Source organism: Acomys minous (genome assembly GCF_964271855.1).
Source record: "Acomys minous genome assembly, chromosome: 1".
Lineage (NCBI taxonomy): Eukaryota > Metazoa > Chordata > Mammalia > Rodentia > Muridae > Acomys > Acomys minous.
The window spans coordinates 80,931,262-80,948,845 of NC_140483.1; the positions used below are offsets into that span (position 1 = coordinate 80,931,262).

The following is a 17,584-nucleotide window of genomic DNA, read 5'->3' on the forward strand; positions in this document are numbered from 1 at the left end:
TTTTTTTAGCTTTTGTGAAATTGGACTTATCTACTAGATCACCCGGAAGAAGTACAAAGCTTTTTTATCTACAGCAAACCCAGATAGCCTCTCCTCCCTTCTCTCGACCCTACCCAGAACAAAAGAGATACACTCCCATAGTCCTGAACAGTTATTAGCAACATATCTATCAAATCGAGAGCAGAGGGCCGCTTTGTGGAGTCGTTTTGAGACCTCCCTAATCCCTTCCTAAGTAAACACTGATGCTTCCCCTGTTACTCCCATTCAATGGACTTTATCCTATTTTTCTAGCTTAAGGGACTTGTGTTCTTTCATAACTGAGATTTTCAAAGCAGATGTTAGGATCCTTACGGTGTCCTTTGACTTGTAGGGTTTGAGTCACAGTTCCTCACAACTGCAGGAGAAACACAACTACACAACTGACTTGCACTTAATGTGTTTCTATGGAAGAACTGAGTAAGTACAGAAAGCGAGAACCAGCTCCTGCTGTCGCAGCCCCACTTGTGTATCACCTAATTCTCAGCAAACTGTCTCAATTGCTTCATGCACCGGCCACTTTGCAGGCATAAATCTCACAGTTCCCTCTTCTTCCTTTCTTCTCCTCCCCTTCCTTCTTCTGTTTCCTTTCTGCTTCTCCTCCTGCTTTTCCTTTCTCCTTTTCCCCTCTTTTCTTCCTTCTTTCCTTTCTTCTTCCTTGGTCTTGCATTTCCTTATTCTCTCTGCTATTTCTACTCTTTTTCTCTGTATCTCTTGGTCCCTTCAAATAAAGACAAGTGCATAATACAGGTCCACTGTACTGTGCAGTCATTTATTTCAAAGGTAGACCATAATGAAGATGTCAAGAGTAAAGAACCACTTCCATCACACCATAGTCAAAGAATTGTGGTCACCACCGTCACTTCAACAGACTGGTGTCAGGCCTACTCACTTCACAAGTAGTTTCCCACAGTGAAACTCTTTGGAATGAAATAACTGTGGTACCCACATACAGGGGGAGGTAATCCCCCTCAGGAACAGTCATAGGGGAGGGGAATAAGGGGAAAATGGGAGGAGGGAAGAATGGGAGGATACAAGGGATGGGATAACCATTGAGATGTAACAAGAATAAATTAATACATAAAGGGAAAAAAAGAAACAGGAAGTCATGTTTCAATTCCTTGTGAGTAGAGTATTTCTATAAAATATTTGTAATTATTCTGCAAGGAAATCCATGTCTTTTCCCTTATTTGACTGGGCACTTTTATCAGCATTGAATAATGGATATTTATTTTAGTCTTTGTTATATAATCCATTATTATATTATTAATTTTGTGCAATTGCCATATCCTTGGCCATTAGGGCTGCTTTCATACTGACTCTTGTTAGTCTGGTATATTCCACCATTTTAAACAGCATTTCCTTTTTTTAGTCCTCATATTACAAGATATTCTGAGATCTTGTATATTTCCTGTCCTAATCCAAACTTAACTATTTCTGTAAGGAGATCTTGGGCCTTTTACTGGAGAATGATATAAGAGACAGACCAGACAGTTAGATGTGTTGGTTGCTACAGGAGTGCTGTTACTTCTCCATTCTCTCAGGAGGCAGGGCTGGGAAATGTGCAGGCACAGGCTTGTCTTTCAGCATCTGGTGGTGGGTGGCCTGTGTGTTTCTGGATGAGAATGGACAGACTTTGAGATCATAGGTCCCAAAGTCCCATTCCTTGCTCAGGGGCAGCTTAGAACACTCAGGTTGAGGCCAGGTTCCCGATCTCTCTGGAGGAAAATGAGTTTTCAACTGGGCGATACAGTTTAGCTTTTATAGAACAAGAGTGCTGGAAACTTGGGAGCTCCACAAGCCCATGATGATACCTGAAGTGTTACAGCTCTTCATGCCAAAAACATGGCAGAGGAAGCAGGCAGAAGCCCAAAACCAGCCAGAAAGCAATGAAATATAGTATCATACGGCAATAGAAAATTGGGAATTCCAATTTGTGTTATTTTGACTTGTTAGGGGTGAGGAGGTCATAAGAGGATGAACATGCAAGGACAGGGGAGTGAATTGGATCTTTGATCATGGTGCATGATGTAAAACTCCCAGAGAATCAATAAGAATGTAATGTTGAAAAATTAAAATAAAAATTGAAGTCATTTTCTATATTAAAAGTGGATTTGAAGCTAGAAAAAAAAAAAGAAAGAAAATTGGGAATTCCAAAGGGCTGTGATAATAACACAATGTTACAGCTGTTTGGAGAGGCTGCTGTACTAAGTATGGTAGTGGATGCGAGAGCTGGGGGAAGGGCGAGGGGGTAGGGCGATGCTCCAAAGGCTGGTCCAATGAGACTCAGGCCCATTGGTGCTCCACTGGGGGTTAGCACCAAGCTGATGTAGAGAGGCTGCTAAGTCAGCTCTGCCATAGCTGCCTTGGCACCTTTAATCAACAGTCAAGCCACTGTAGGCTTAGATTTTTCTATACCTACATTATTTAGGGCTCTTAAACACTTCAACCTCACTGCTAACCCACAGACCAGAGGAAGGAGAGAAAGAATGTTAATAGAAAAAAGGGACCTGCTTAGATGTAGTTCCTTGGGCCAATTCTACTCTGTGTTGTCAAGATACCAGCAATCCTGTCCAATAGCCAACACCAGACAGCACACGAATCCATAGAAGTGGCATGATGCAGCAGAAACAGCAAGGCTCTGACAAATCAGCACTAGTCAGTGGAAGCAGCCAGAATCAGTCAGAGTGCCACAAGAAGTTCTCTGGGACATTTCTCTATGTGAAGCAAAGACCAGCAAAGACCAGTAAAGAGTTCCACGGCATAGCAATGCAAAAAACATTCCCCACTGTCCATGGGACTCTATTTATACTCATTCCGAACATCACCGTGCCCTCTCACAAGACAGCTTCCAGCAAAACATCACATGCCCTCTCACAAAACAACTTTCAGCAAAACACCATGTGACATAACTGAGTCTTCAAAGAAACCAGAAACTTCCACTTCAAGCCCCAGGGATTCAATGGCAAGTTTTCCCAAGAGTAAATGGAGTCTCAGACCATCATGAAGGAGGAGTGGTGAGCAAGAAAGAATGCCGGCCAGTTATTTATAAACCTTGGGCAGTGAGGAGGAGATTGTGAGTGAATATGTCTGATTTGCTAGGGTTAGGGGTGCCAGGATAATTAATCTACATACAATGCTACAGTACCTCAATTTATATGCAGTAGCACAGAGTCCTATCACAAGAAGAAAACCACAGTACTTCATTACCCTATAGGTGAGGGGATAACCTCTAAGTACAATTAAAAGTCATTTGTTGGAGGCTAGGATCTCCTCAGCATAGGATAGGGTATTTCCAGGAATTCCCTGTGCTTGCTGACCAAGTTCCTATTCAGGAAAGGGTCAGGCCTCTAACCTTCCTTGAGGGCCATGTGACACTCCTTACAAGATCTGGTATTACCAGATCAGGTGGAGTGGAAACCACTCTGGGAAAAGGGAGTCCAACATCTTAGTCGGAGCACAAATGGCTCTCCAGAGACGTAAGATTTCAACCTTCTCCAGCAGAGTCCCAACCAGGCTGATTGATGTGTATCTATATACCTGTAGTATTTTCTTTGTCTACCCTGATTCACATCTATATTGTTAGTTGGAATTCTTACCTAGCATTCTGTCTCTGTCTACTCCCATCTGCATCTATATTCTTTAATATTTTATTAATTTATTCATATTACATCTCAATTGTTAGCCCATCCTTTGCATCCTCCCATTCCTTCCTTCCTCTCACTTCCCCCCTACAACCCTCCGCTATGTCTGTGACTGAGAGGGACCTCCTCCCCCTGTATATGTTTATAGGGTATGGAGTCTCTTCTTGGTGACCTGTTATCCTTCCCCTGAGTGCCACCAGGCCTCCCCATCAAGAGGACATGGTCAAAAATGGAGCACCAGAGTTTGTATGAAAGTCAGACCCCACTCTCCACTCAATAGTGAAGAATCTATATTGTTAATGGGACTTCTTTACTTAAGTTCTTAATGCTCTCTCAGTACTGTGTGGCTCCTACTAGTTTCTCTGTTACCACTCAATCTGACAGCCTGAAGCCTCTCCACAGTTTTTCATAACTGCAACCCAAATGAACAACATTTTTCAAAATACCAAATCAGTGCTCATCATTTTTAAGATCCTAAAAACTATGAGAGACTGAAGAGTCACGATGACTAAACCTATATAGGTCTGGAGAGACAAGAGCATGAGGTAAAACTAAGGAAAGCCCAAAGGCACAGACTTTAGTTAATAATTGAGTGGCAGCATTGGCTCCTCAGCTATGACAAATGCACCAAAATGATAAAAGACAAAAATAAGTGAGGGCACATGGGGACTCTGGGAAATGCCTGAAACTTTTCTGTAAATACAATTTCATTCTAAAATAACATTCATTAAATCTTAAGAAGCAATAAAGGCCTAGAAGCAACTAGCATAGATAAGGCAAGAAAACAGTAGAGCTGTCATCTCTTTTCATAATAATCATTGTCATTCTGAAAATGAAAAGTGAAAAGATATTGTTTGTTGCTTAATTTGAGTCTCTTTGGCAGCTAATGAGGCAGGGCTTTTTTAAAAGTTCTTATTGCCATTCGTATGCATGCCCTTTATTTGTTTTAGTTGCAAATATATTCTTCTGATTTGCTGTTGATTGACTTCAAAGGCTGTCAGGGACAGTCTTGAATTACATTGCTGTCTTTGTCAGTGATTAACAGGAACCCTGCATTTAAAAAGATGAATCCTCAGTCACCCACAGATAACAGTTTAAAACATGTGTAGGTCTGGTTCTCAAATCTACTTGGAACACTGTAACTATAAACAGACAGGGCTGGTGTTGAGAATTTCTTGGCTATAATACACTTTTGGTATGACCTTAACAAGTTAGTTAGCCACTTATGCCTAGGTTTACATATCTTTGAAACACAGACAAAAGGTGCATTACTATTGTATCCCATATGATAACATATGTGTGTAAATTACCTAGCATAGACTCAGAAATAAAATATGTAATCCACAAATAGGAGGATGGAATATGTTATATTTTTCAAACGTGGGGTCATATGATCATTCCAATATTAGTATCTTGTATTTTATATAACAAAATACCAACTTCTTTGGGATTAGATATGCCTTATTGCTTTGAAGATTCAAATGTTATAATTTTTCATTTTTAAATGATAATGAGAACAAACATATGCTTAAAATGATAAATACTACAACAAAAAAGATACTCTCTAGATATCATCATTCCCTGAAATCTGGTTGCTTTTAAATTTTCCATGTCACATAAGAAAATGGGTTCACCCCAAAGCAAAAACAGAGGGTCCTAGTATCTTTGGCAGACCTTTCTCTATCATAAACATCAAGTCCCTAAACTAGATGGTTCATCTGAGTTTGCAATTAGTCTTCAAACTTAATGAGCTTCAAAGAAACACATGGAATAGATTTAATATTGACTGACTATCAAATGGGCAGCTGCTTTGCAATTCCACAGGTGTTGTGATTTTTGTCGTGCACATTGCTGCTGTTCCTCTTGTTCAAGGACACAGGGACGATTGTGGCTGTCTTCCTACTTGAAAAAGATGATCCCAGGCAACAGTACAGAAAATGTTATTTAGGTTATTCTTAGTAAATAGAACCTTAGAAATAAATTTAGTAAGAGAGTCAGCACAACATTAGGACATTGAATTCCTGGATATTTGGCTAGATTTTCCTAGGTGCAACATCTATGGGGGTCTCATTATTTCAGTACACATAAAATACACATACAATTTTTTTCTTGGATGCTGGAGACAAACATCTTTACTAAGGATGTTACCGAAATTTTGGCAAACACTTTAAAACAGATTTGCAAATATAATGCTTTCCTTTTCAACCAGCAGCAACTTGAAAGGGTGATACAAGACAACACAACCTGAATCAACATTAGTTCAAAATCCTTACATTTTATCCAGTGCTTCAAAATACTGGTAGCATCGGGCAATGGTGGGATATGCCTCCAGACAAATCACTTGGGAGGCAGAGACAGACAAATCACTGAGTTGGAGGCCAGCCTCATCTACAAAGTGAGTTCGAGGAAGCCATGGCTACATAGAAAAACAAACAAAAAAGCAAAAGAACAGAGAGACAGACAGACAAAAATCCTAATAGCAGTGCCTTGTGTACTATAATAATAGATCATAAGCTCTCTCCTTCTCCCTTCATTTCTCTTCTCCCTCTTTCTCATCTCTCTCTCTATATATGTACCTTTACACACATGCACGCACACATACACACAAGAATATATTTATGTGTGTATACACACACACACACACACATTGTTAATTACTCATTGAGCATTTATGTCTGGACAGGGCTTTTTAACTGTCACCACATCAATATTAGGACATTTCCAATATCCCCCAAAAGAAGCCTTGTACACATCAGATGTGACTCTGTACTTCCACAAGCACACTCACCCCCCTCAATAACTGTAAGAACCACAACCTGTTCTCTTTAGTCATAGATTTATATGCTCCAAATGTCTCACATCACATAATATGTGGTCATTTGTAATCTATTTTCTTTGTATGTGTTCAAGATTCACTCATTTTCTAGCACATATTATTACTTCATTTTTAATGTTTAAATAATATTCAGCCTTATTCCACATTTTAGGGATCCATATATTAGTTGTTGAAGATTTAACTTCTTTCTGTCATTTGGCTCTTCTGAATAATATTTCCATGACCATTCATGAACAAGTTTTTATGTAGACACAGGTTTTAGGTTCTCTTGAATAAGATACATACAAAGGAAATTGATGAGTGAATCTTCTGAGAAACTTCTAGAAGATAGTTCTCAAAGTAGCTCTAGCATTTCATATTCCCACCAGCAGGCTATTTCTAGCCTTGACTAAGCAAAGTGTTTCCAGGCTTTTTCTGTTCTGTATTATGTCTAGAGATTTTCTGATGCCAGGAAAGGCCACTTTGCTAGTGACTTTTGCCCAGTCTGTCAGTCTGAAATCTGACATGCCCACTGAGCAGCGTGTGACTCACATTTTCCTTTGGGAAGAATAGTAAAAAATATGTCAGAGCCTCACATGGTGGGTAATAAATGATGAATGAATGCAAGCATGTACAGTGTCCCACTCTACCTCTGGAACATTCTGGTGTGGATATGAAATGGCCCCAAAGGCACACTCACCTACAGTCTTGGTCTCCAACCAGTAGAACCACTGAAAGACAGTTAGAATGTGAGGATATTGTTCTCATCAATGCACCAGACAATGAATTCCAACCCATGGCCTATAGGTTGTCCTAGAATAACTGTGAATGTGGCTCAACACATTTGTAGATGACAACATCATATTGCAATGTAAAAGTCTGATCACATCTGTAATATAGCATGGATAAATCCATAGCTGAATAAGCTATTTGCAGGTGATGTGTCATCGGAAGTAGTCTAGACTGTCTCCTTGAAAGCTCCCTGTCACTAGTTCCTTGCTTACTCACTTTTTGCTTCCTGGCTACCATAAGGCCAACAGGTAAGCTCTCACATGCCCATATATTCAGCCCCACAAATGCCAGAAAGAACAGGGCCAACAGTCTGTGTGCTGAAATCAGGAGACACAACAAACCTTTCCTCCCAGAAGTTGCTTTCTTAAGTATTTTGCCATAGTGACAGGAAAACTAGAACCCATGAAGCCTGAATTTAATTTAAGTCATAGACTTAAAATATCTGGGGAACAACATGTCCATACTGTTCAGGTAAAGGCCATTTGAAAAGTTGTTATTCTCTGAACTGTAACTATATACATAACATTTGCATTTTATTAGATATTATAAATAATATGTATATGAGTTAAAATATACAGAAGTGTATGCATAGATGATATGCAAATTACACACCACCTTATAAAAGGATGTTGGGCATCTGTGGGTTATGTTGTCCTTAAGGAGTCTTGGAATGAGGTCACCAGTTCTTAGCCCAGTATCCATCACTTACTAAGTGTTTGGCAGCCACTCTTAATACTCAACATATGAAAACAGTAAACTGGGGAAGGCAAGCATTCCTCTGCCACCATGAGCATTTAAGAAGAACGAAACATAAATGGGGGAGGTGACTCTTTGTATGTTCAGATCTCTTGTTACATGGCTGTCTGTGAGCTTGATGGAGAGAAAGGATTCCTGTCCACAGCCACTCCATTCTTCTTGCTGAACAAATGTGATTTGTGAGCTGAGTGTTCATCATCCCCTTCCATCAGGCTATTTATGGCCCTTACAATTTCATTCTTGATGAGAATGCATAAAATATTATTGGCCCTATGTGCTTGCTTCGTAATACACAGAAAGTACACAGGTGTTATTAAATATTGTTAAATGCTGGGCAGAATAGGTTCACTAAAATGCTAGAATGTGGAGACAATTTGTTAACCCCACTGATGCCATAGAAAGTAATGACAGCACGTCCCTCATTCATCCTTGCACAGAGACGATTTTTAAGGTTCAGAATAAAAAGCACAGACCAGGGCTCAAAAGCCTTATTCACATGTTGTCTCCAGCATTCATGTTACCTTAAGGAATTCATTTTAGTCTCTGGATATCAGGCCATTCATAAAAATGATTTGTATACAGTGTCTAGAAAGCTTTGGTACTCTTTAATTCTATGAAAATACTCAGGGCCCAATTTATTGCCATGGCTTTCTCCTCCTGGGGGAATTCTCTACACATTTTATACGTGGAGTTTTGGGACGAGGTGAGATGAAACACTAAGCACGGGGAATCTCAAGGTGGTGCATACTAAATCACTTGCATTTGGCACAGATTCTCCAGCTGAAGACAGAATCTGAGCAGGAAAGTGCATGGGTAGTAAAGAAAAGCATTCATGGTTCTTAGAAACAGGGACCAACACTGTCCCAAAGGGAGCTGTTCATTTTGGCTGGCTTCCGGCACTTCTACATTTAAATTTACTATGTCTCTATCTCCATCTACTCCTTCCCCGCCTATTGTGTACTGTGCTCTAGCTCGCTGGCCTTGTTACTTTTCTATGCGCCTTCCTGTTGTTTCATCTCCTTGACTCCTCTAACATTGATGGTTCCTAACGAGCATCATGAATTTCTCCCCTCGCATGATGGGTGCTTGTGTATGTGCTGATAAAAGAAAACAGAAGAGCGAATAGGGTAGAAGGAATGCAGGGAGAAAGGCATAGCTCTGTCTCAAGCACATGTGCTCTGGGCAGAGATGCCCAACATGCTCAACACAGGAAGACAGACAGACAGAGGCCATCTCTAGCAAGCAATCTAATCAAAAACTTCTGCACTGCTTCCAGTTTTTTTTAACTCTTTTCAACCCAGGTCATCTGACAAGTGATTGTCGATGCTGAAATACCAGTACACACACACAAACACACAGACACACACACACATATACACACACAAGACACATACACAGACACACATACACTCGCACACAGCAAAACAATTTTTGTGACTACTACACTTTCCAAATAATAAGTTACAGTGTTCAAAGAAAGGCCTGTAAATGAAAAAGGTACTGAGAGAAGCAATGTGTGCATTTTAAAACCTCAGATGAAGAAGGACTCAAAACACCAGTTACATTGGGGTGCTCACAGCTCTGTTCTGTATATTACATACAAAGCAAGCTTCTCCATTTTGGTAATAACATGAGTTTAGTGTCTGATTTACAGTTCAGACGAAAAGTCACTTATGCAATTAAGAGTACACACTAGCCTACGGCAGCATACCATTTTTCACATTTCAGAAGACATTTTCCTATCCCTGAAATACTGTAACTCAGGGGAATATAACTGAAAAGCAATCCTTAAAATTATAAAATCAGGGGAATGAGAAGTACCACTTATCCTCCGATTGAAGGACAGTGACAGGAACTAGAGACTGGCCTTCCAAATGTAGTAGTACCATGACAAGAACTGGGGGCTGACAAGATGGGTTGGCAGGTAAAAGCACTTGGCACCAAGTCTGACAACCTGAGCTTCATATCCTGGACCCATTCGGTAGGAGGAAGGCACAATTCCTGCAAGTTCTCTTCTCTCCACCATGCACACACGGCGACACACATGCAAACTCCTGCAGATACATATTGTGCACACAGGCACAAGCAAATAGATGTACAGAGAAATTTCAAATGGGGAAACTGGAGCAAGATACATGAGCTGGCAAATAAAAATAGCATATCCTATTCTACAGAACTTATTTTACAAGAAAATCTATTTTGTAATCATAATAACACTCTGACACAGAGTGTTGATCATTAATGGGTTATTGGGAGTTAAACTGTCACTGTTTTAGTGAGTTTCAAGTATTTAGATAAGTTTCTCCATCCTACTTTCTGAACGCTTTCTCCCTATGGCCAAACATTGCTCCCAAGTCTTTACTCCTTTCCTGTAATTGACTGTAGATTTTTATTGCCCTGTGGCTTCGCAAGGCACCCAGAACATAGGTAAAGTCTACAAGCCATAGTGACACTGGTGTGCCCATGTGACTTTTCTATCCAATACATTTGAGCCTTGTGACTCTTCCATCTGTCCGATGATTCTTTTCTTCCTGAGGTAAAGCTGTAGTCACACTGAAAAGTATGTGGGGAAGAGGAGGGGAAAAGAGCTGTAGCTCTCTAATGCGATCACTTCAATGAGGGTTAAAGCAAGTGTATTAAACAGAAAAGTAAGATTCCAAGCAGAACCAGGCCCAGTGGCAGAAACTTGGAATCCAAAATATTCAGGAGGCTGAGACAAGATAATAATTTTTTTTTAAGTTCAAGATCTAGCTGGGCTACAGTGAGTCCAAGGCTATCCTGGGAAAATGAGTGACACCTTCTTTCAAAATAAAAATCAAAATGAGGGCTGCAGATAATACCCCAATGGCAGAGTGCTTACCAAGAATCGAAGAGGCCCTAACTTCAGGCCACAGTACAAGAAAACCAATCTAAACAGAGTTAACATCATGGCCCACACCTATAATCCTAGAGATTGAGATGGTGAAACAGGAGGCTGGCCAATATAAGGCCAACATGGGCTATGAAGTAAGTTCGAATCCAACCTATGCTCGGTAGTAAGACCCAATCTCAAAAAAATAATCAAAAATATTTTAAAATCCAAATAGAATATACAAAATGTTTATAGTAAAGGGGTATTTTTAATAATTCTTCTTCTAAAAATCCCCATGCTTACAAATTGGCTGATCATATAAGTTCCCTGACATATATGATCCTATAAGATTCTATCTGCTCTCCTTTGCATTAATCACCTTTCTTAAATTTCACCCTGAATGCCAGTGATCTCACTATGAAAGTTTTGGTCACCAAGGCTAACACCAGAGTTTGATACCTAGAACTCACCTTCAAAAGTTGTATTCTGATCTCCATATGCTCACTATGGCATGTGCCTGCCTGCACAAATACACACACATACAGAGAGAGAGAGAGAGAGAGAGAGAGAGAGAGAGAGAGAGAGAGAGAGAGAGAGAGAGAGACAGAGACAGACAGAGACAGAGACAGAGACAGAGAGACAAAGAGAGACAGAGACAGAGACAGAGAATGAGGTATTTTTAAAGATTTTTAAAACATATTTTATTAATTCTATGAGAATTTCATATACTTCTCTTAGATGATATCTATCTCCGTTCTCTTAACTCTTTCCAGATCCACCTCTCTCCACCCCCTATTCATCCAAGTTTATACACTCTTTTAAAACAACAACAACCAAACAACAACAACAACAAAACCTACAATGAATCCAGTTTCCCCAGCCCATATAATCTTCTGTGGCTATCCCCTGGAGTGATTAAAACTATCAGAGCCAATACCTTAAGGAAAGTCTCATCTCAAAGAATAACCAATTGCCAGTAGCTCCTCTGCTGGAGCTAGGACTTTGTGCCCACCTCCCTCTCCATGATGGATTCTATTTGTCTTGTGTAGTCCTTGCTGCTCTGCTCCTCAGGGGTCCTGAGAAGCTTGCCCTCAGCCTCGGGCACGCACTTTGCTCAGAGGACTCAGGGAACCAGACAGACAGGAGTGTGGGTCAGTGTACCTGAAGCCGCAAAACTGTAAGAAAACACAGTGGCCTCTCTCCTGGAAAGGCCTCTCTCTCTGCTCTCCAGCAGAGAGAAACCAGGTTCTCCTGTCTCTCTGAGGGAAGGGGCCCCAGCTGCTTGGGAAGTGCAAGTCAGCGAGAAGCACAAGTTGAAATGAGGCAGCCAAGAAGCAAGGAACTAGACATACTTTACATCACCCGTATCTTGTTCCCAGGGTTCCCAGCTGGGGAAGATTAATGATTACTTTTCTCCTTTTGTACTATGTGTAGCACCTTCTACAACTATGGCCTGATAGTAGAAGTCACTCGTCTCAATTTTTTTTAATTCACCTTGATATCCTGTGTGGAGAAATCAGTGATTAAACTGACAAACTGTTATGTCCTGGCTTACAATTCCAATACAACAAATGGTAGGATTCCAATTATTTTCTGAATCTTTTTTACAATCTTACTTTTTAAAATTCTCTCCTCACATTTATTTTGTGAACTATTGATATCATGAATTTACATAGTACATGTGTTAAATATGCTGATGAATCAATTTTACTGAATTTTAAAAAGAACTAAATTTAGAGCATATGTTTATCCCAGTACTGTCTGGATTTTTTAAAATTAGGTGAACCAATTAAAAAATTAATGTGGACTTCACACATAGAAGGCACTCAATAAATTATATTGAAGGTAGTGTGAGAAAGATCAGAACAATAGCTTTGGTATACATAAAATACAGCCAGAGGATCAGGTATCACATGCAATGCCAGCTTCTCTCAAGAATTTACGAATACTCAAATTTGATCATTCCTTATTTTGTAGACCTTCAAAGTCTTATAGTGTTTATCTGATATTCTGTATTTAGTGAAAATGCTTTATTAACCATTTCTGTATTTTATTTCTCATATCCAAGTACTATTCAGACACAACCCTGCTTAACTTCTGAGTTCATACACTATCGAGCACATTCAAGGCATCATGGCCAAAAGCTAAACTTAATTCCTGAAAGTAGATCATCTTTATAGTAATTATAGTTCTTCTGTCCTTAAAGACTTTCACTTATACAATTCCAAGTTCTTCACCAAAATAACCTCTAATTACCGTTCTTGTGTGTAAAGCTTACACGCTGTATTGATTCTGCATTCTTCCTTCCGTGTCCTGCTTTGAATTGCAAATTCAGGTGTCTTTAGATGTAAGAGTAGCTAACTTGGCACTCAGGTCTCCTGTTCCTTTCATCTCTGGACACAACATCTCTTGTCTTTACAAAAAGTAAATATAGAAAAGCAAAGAAACCACAAAACCAAATCAACAAGCCCCGAGCCAAGTTCTGTTCATAGGGATCTGCCAGACAGAGCATCTATCTTAGAACATCAGAGTATTCTTCCCGACGTTTACCCTGGTATGGTTCAATTAAAACTACCCACTGTCAGGTCCCATACATCACTGTATTCACTTAGAACTTTCAGCTTTAATTAGTTCCGTACATTCAACAGGGAGAAATCTATGCAATACTTTCAACTGCCATGAAAATCGCTTCACAAATTGTGACTGGGCTGTGCTTTCAGAGAAGTCAAATCAAACACCATTTGGTAAAATGTGAGATGATTAGAGCGAACAGTGAAGTTAGAAACTCCATGCCAAGGAGATCAGTGAACCATTAGAAACTGAAAGGCACTTCCAGAGTGGCACTTTGATAGACTCCACTCTTTTGAAGGTGTTAATAGCCACACATCTCTGAGAAGGTCTCTCAGGAGCCTTAATGCTTAGGGCTGGCCCTCTGGAATGACCTCTGAATCTCTGGGTCTACAGATCTAAGTCCAAGATGCTTAGAAAAAATGGTGCTTGTGAGACCTGAGCTACTTGCTAGGGTTTTGCTGAGAATGAAAAGATGATATTCCCCTTTCACCCATTTAATGGCCGAGTAGCTTCTAAGTGGACAATTTGAATGTCTTTATAATGGTAAAGGTTGCAGAGAAATCTTATACATGCTAATGGGTGAAGAGAAGAAAAAATGAGTGAAAAAGTTAGTGTCCGGTGACAAACTGGTTTTCCCTTCTGGGGATGAGCTAAGCTCCTCCTTGTTTGGTGATACGTGGATCCTTAAGGGGCTATGAAATCAAATAGCTCTGGAGCCAGCAGGCAAACACAAATGATCAGAATGTGATCAGTTTGCCACTTGAGTTCCTTGTAATTTCATGTCTTGAATCACAGAATTTGTCACTATCATTTCTACTGGTTGGTATCTTGTAGGAATCTGGAACCAACCCCATCAGCGGTTTTGTTGTTGTTTTGTTTTGTGACTTTTAAAATTTTTTTTTAGTTCTCTTTTTCTTTCCTTCTGTTTATTTTTTATTTTTATTAATTTATTCATATTACATCTCAATTGTTATCCCATCCGTTGTATCCTCCCATTCCTCCCTCCCTCCCACTTTTACCCTATTCCCCTCCGCTATGTCTGTGACTGAGGGGGACCTCCTCCCCCTGTATATGATCATAGTGTATCAAGTCTCTTCATGATAGCCTGTTATCCTTCCTCTGAGTGCCACCGGGCCTCCCCATCAAGGGGACATGGTCAAATATGAGGCACCAGAGTTCATGTGAAAGTCAGTCACCACTCTCCACTCAACTTGAAGAATATCCTGTCCATTGGCTAGATCTGGGTAGGTGTTCGATGTTTACTCCATGTATTGTCTTTGGTTGGTACCAGTTTGAGCAGAACCGCTGAGCCCATATCTGCCTGTCATAATGTTCTTGTAGGTTTCTAGGACCCTCTGGATCCTTCTATTTCCCCATTCTCCCATACTTCTCTCACCAAGAGTCCCAGTAGGATGTCTGTGAGCAGATGTTTAAGTCACCTAAATAAAGGGGTAATGGAGAGAGGTCAGATTGTGGGATTTTAAGCAAGCTTCCATTGTTAAAATGCTGATAAGTATTCATGAGTTGGCTAAAGGAAACATGTCCAAAGGCTCAGCCCAACATCACAGATCCTGAATTTGCAGTCTACACTGCAGAGCAGTGGTAGTCACAGTGGGGCTTGATAAACACCTGTCCATAAATTGTCCCCAGCCTGTGACAAGACAGGGAGCCAACGCCAGAATGCAGATCATCTGCATCAGCAAGTGTGTTGTCTGGCCTGCCAGCCACTGCTTCTCTAGGGGGATTTTCTATCATAGAGTAAGTGGGACATTTACATTCTGGCAACAAGCTCCTAATCTCATGGGTTGCATTCTAAGCAGCACAGCTTTCTTAAGAATCCTTCACGGTCCATTCATGGTGTTACCACAAACCCCAAAAGATCAGCAGTGCCCTACAATGGAGAGGAAGAGAAAGGAGACAGTAACTGGTAGTAAGGTCTATCCGCACGTGGAATAAATGTAGTGTGAATGGGCAAAAAAAAACCTGGTCATCCAAGCCCATTACATTTTCTCTTCTCATATCCAGCCTTCAGTATCTCTCTGTAATGTAATGCAGCTTGCAGCTGGTTAACATACACTACATATAGATGTTTTTTGTGGTAGAACTTATTTATCTGTCAATAGTCTCTCAGCAGTGCTGTCTGCCATCTGTAATCTACCAAAGAGGGTACAGCACCCATGCCAGTATCCACTATACAGATGAATGAGAATGTTATATCAAAGATGTGGGTACATAAAATGAATGTATGCATCAGACTACCTAGGTCCTACAAAGAAAAACAGATTTTCAGTGTTTCCAGAGACTGGCAACTACTACAAATACTTTGGGTTTTTTGTCCAAGGCCAAGAAGGATGCACATTAGCTACTAGACACAGGATAGGAAACATCTAAGGGTGTAGCTTCTGAAAAAGTAGCCTGGGAGTTGGCTCAGTGGGTAAAAGAACTCAGCTTATAAGCCTGTCAACATGACATCAAAAAAGATTTTAAAGTCAGACATGGCAGTACACTTGTGTAATGCTAGAAATCCCACAGCAAGACGGAAAGCAGAGGAGAAGAATCACCTGGGAGCTTGCTAGCTTAGTGGCCTAGAGTGTACAACATGTATACAGTACACTGCATGTACCCTAAAGTATACAACTTGTATAGAGTACACAGCATGTAGCCTAGAGTATACAGCGTGTACACAGTACAAAGCATGTATCCTAGAGTATAAAGCATATACACAGTACAGAGAATGTAGCCTAGAGTACACAGCATATAAATAACACACAGCATGAAGCCGAGAGTATATGGAATATACACAGTACACAGCATATAGCCTAGCGTATACAGAATATACATGGTACACAGCATGTAGATTAGAGCACACAGCATGTACACAGTACACAGTATGTAGCCTAGAGTACACAGTACATAGCATGTATCCTAGAGTCCACAGCATGTACACAGTGCACAGCACGTAGGCCAGAGGACTCAGCATGTACACAGTAGACAGCATGTAGCCCAGAGTACACAGCATGTAAACAGTACACAGCATGTAGCCTAGAGTATACAGCATATAGACTAGAGTATACAGTGTATATAGAGTACACAGCATGTAGTCTAGAGTATATAGCATATACAGAGTACACAGGATGTAGTCTAGAGTATATAGCATGTACACAGTACCCAGCATATGGACTAGATGATACAGGAATGGTAGAAACAAGAAAGGAATGAACTCACACACACAAGCTGCTCTCTGACCTTGACATATGCACCATGGTACTTGTGCACTCACAATGACATATGTGTCATACATACATACATATATACATACATACACACATACACACATACATACATACATACACACTAAATAAATGAATATTTTTACAGAACTGAAGGTAGCAAGTATGATAAAAATTAAGATTAAAGTTTTTAAACATTGACTTAGTAAATGGTTAATCAGTCATCTTCTAAACTGAGAGTAGATTATTCTTTCTTGGAATATATAAAAGAGTCAAAGGTGGAACAGCTAAGAAGATATCAATAAAGAACATGGTTTAGGGCATGAAGAACTGTGTTCAGATTCTCAACATTCATGTAACAGCCAGGCATGGTGTCCCAGCACCAGGGGACAGAGACGGGAGGATGCAGGTTCAGTGAATGACCATGTCTCAGAAATAAGGTGGAAAGCAATTGAAGAAAAAACCCAGAACCAACCTCTGGTAGACACAACAACAACAACAACAACAACAACAACAACACACACACACACACACACACACACACACACACACACACACACACACACACTGTAGACTCCAAGTCCTACACAAAGCCGTAAGTATGGCTGATGGGAGACTGGATGGCAAAGTTGCAGCCCGAGACTGTTGCTGCAGGAGGCAGTTTTCAACATCTCCTCTGTGCTAAAGCTCCTGGCAACAGTGCTGTTACTGACAGGACCTCAGGCTCTTGAACTTCTTCATTCTTTCACAATTTCCAATCCATATGTTGGAGGGTTGGGGCCTTTTTTCACATTTAGAAATCATTATTTTTCTAATCTCCTTAGTGTATTCCCTCCTATGCTTGGTGCTAGTAGAAGAAGGGAAATACTTTAAATGCTTTGTTATGACT

General features: G+C 40.3%; 1 protein-coding gene across 2 annotated transcripts in view; it reads left to right on the plus strand.

Moving 5' to 3' along the window:
* The window catches only part of CDH20 (cadherin 20), a 248,695-nt gene that overhangs the window by 117,395 nt on the left and 113,716 nt on the right, over positions 1-17,584 (plus strand). The window contains exon 1 of one of the 2 annotated variants that reach the window (XM_084785374.1): positions 3,039-3,053. The exons of the other annotated variant lie outside the window; for it this stretch is intronic. The gene's annotated coding sequence lies outside the window, so the exon portion shown is untranslated. Of the gene's footprint in view, positions 1-3,038; positions 3,054-17,584 lie in introns of those variants that run through there. 2 annotated transcript variants of the gene reach the window in all.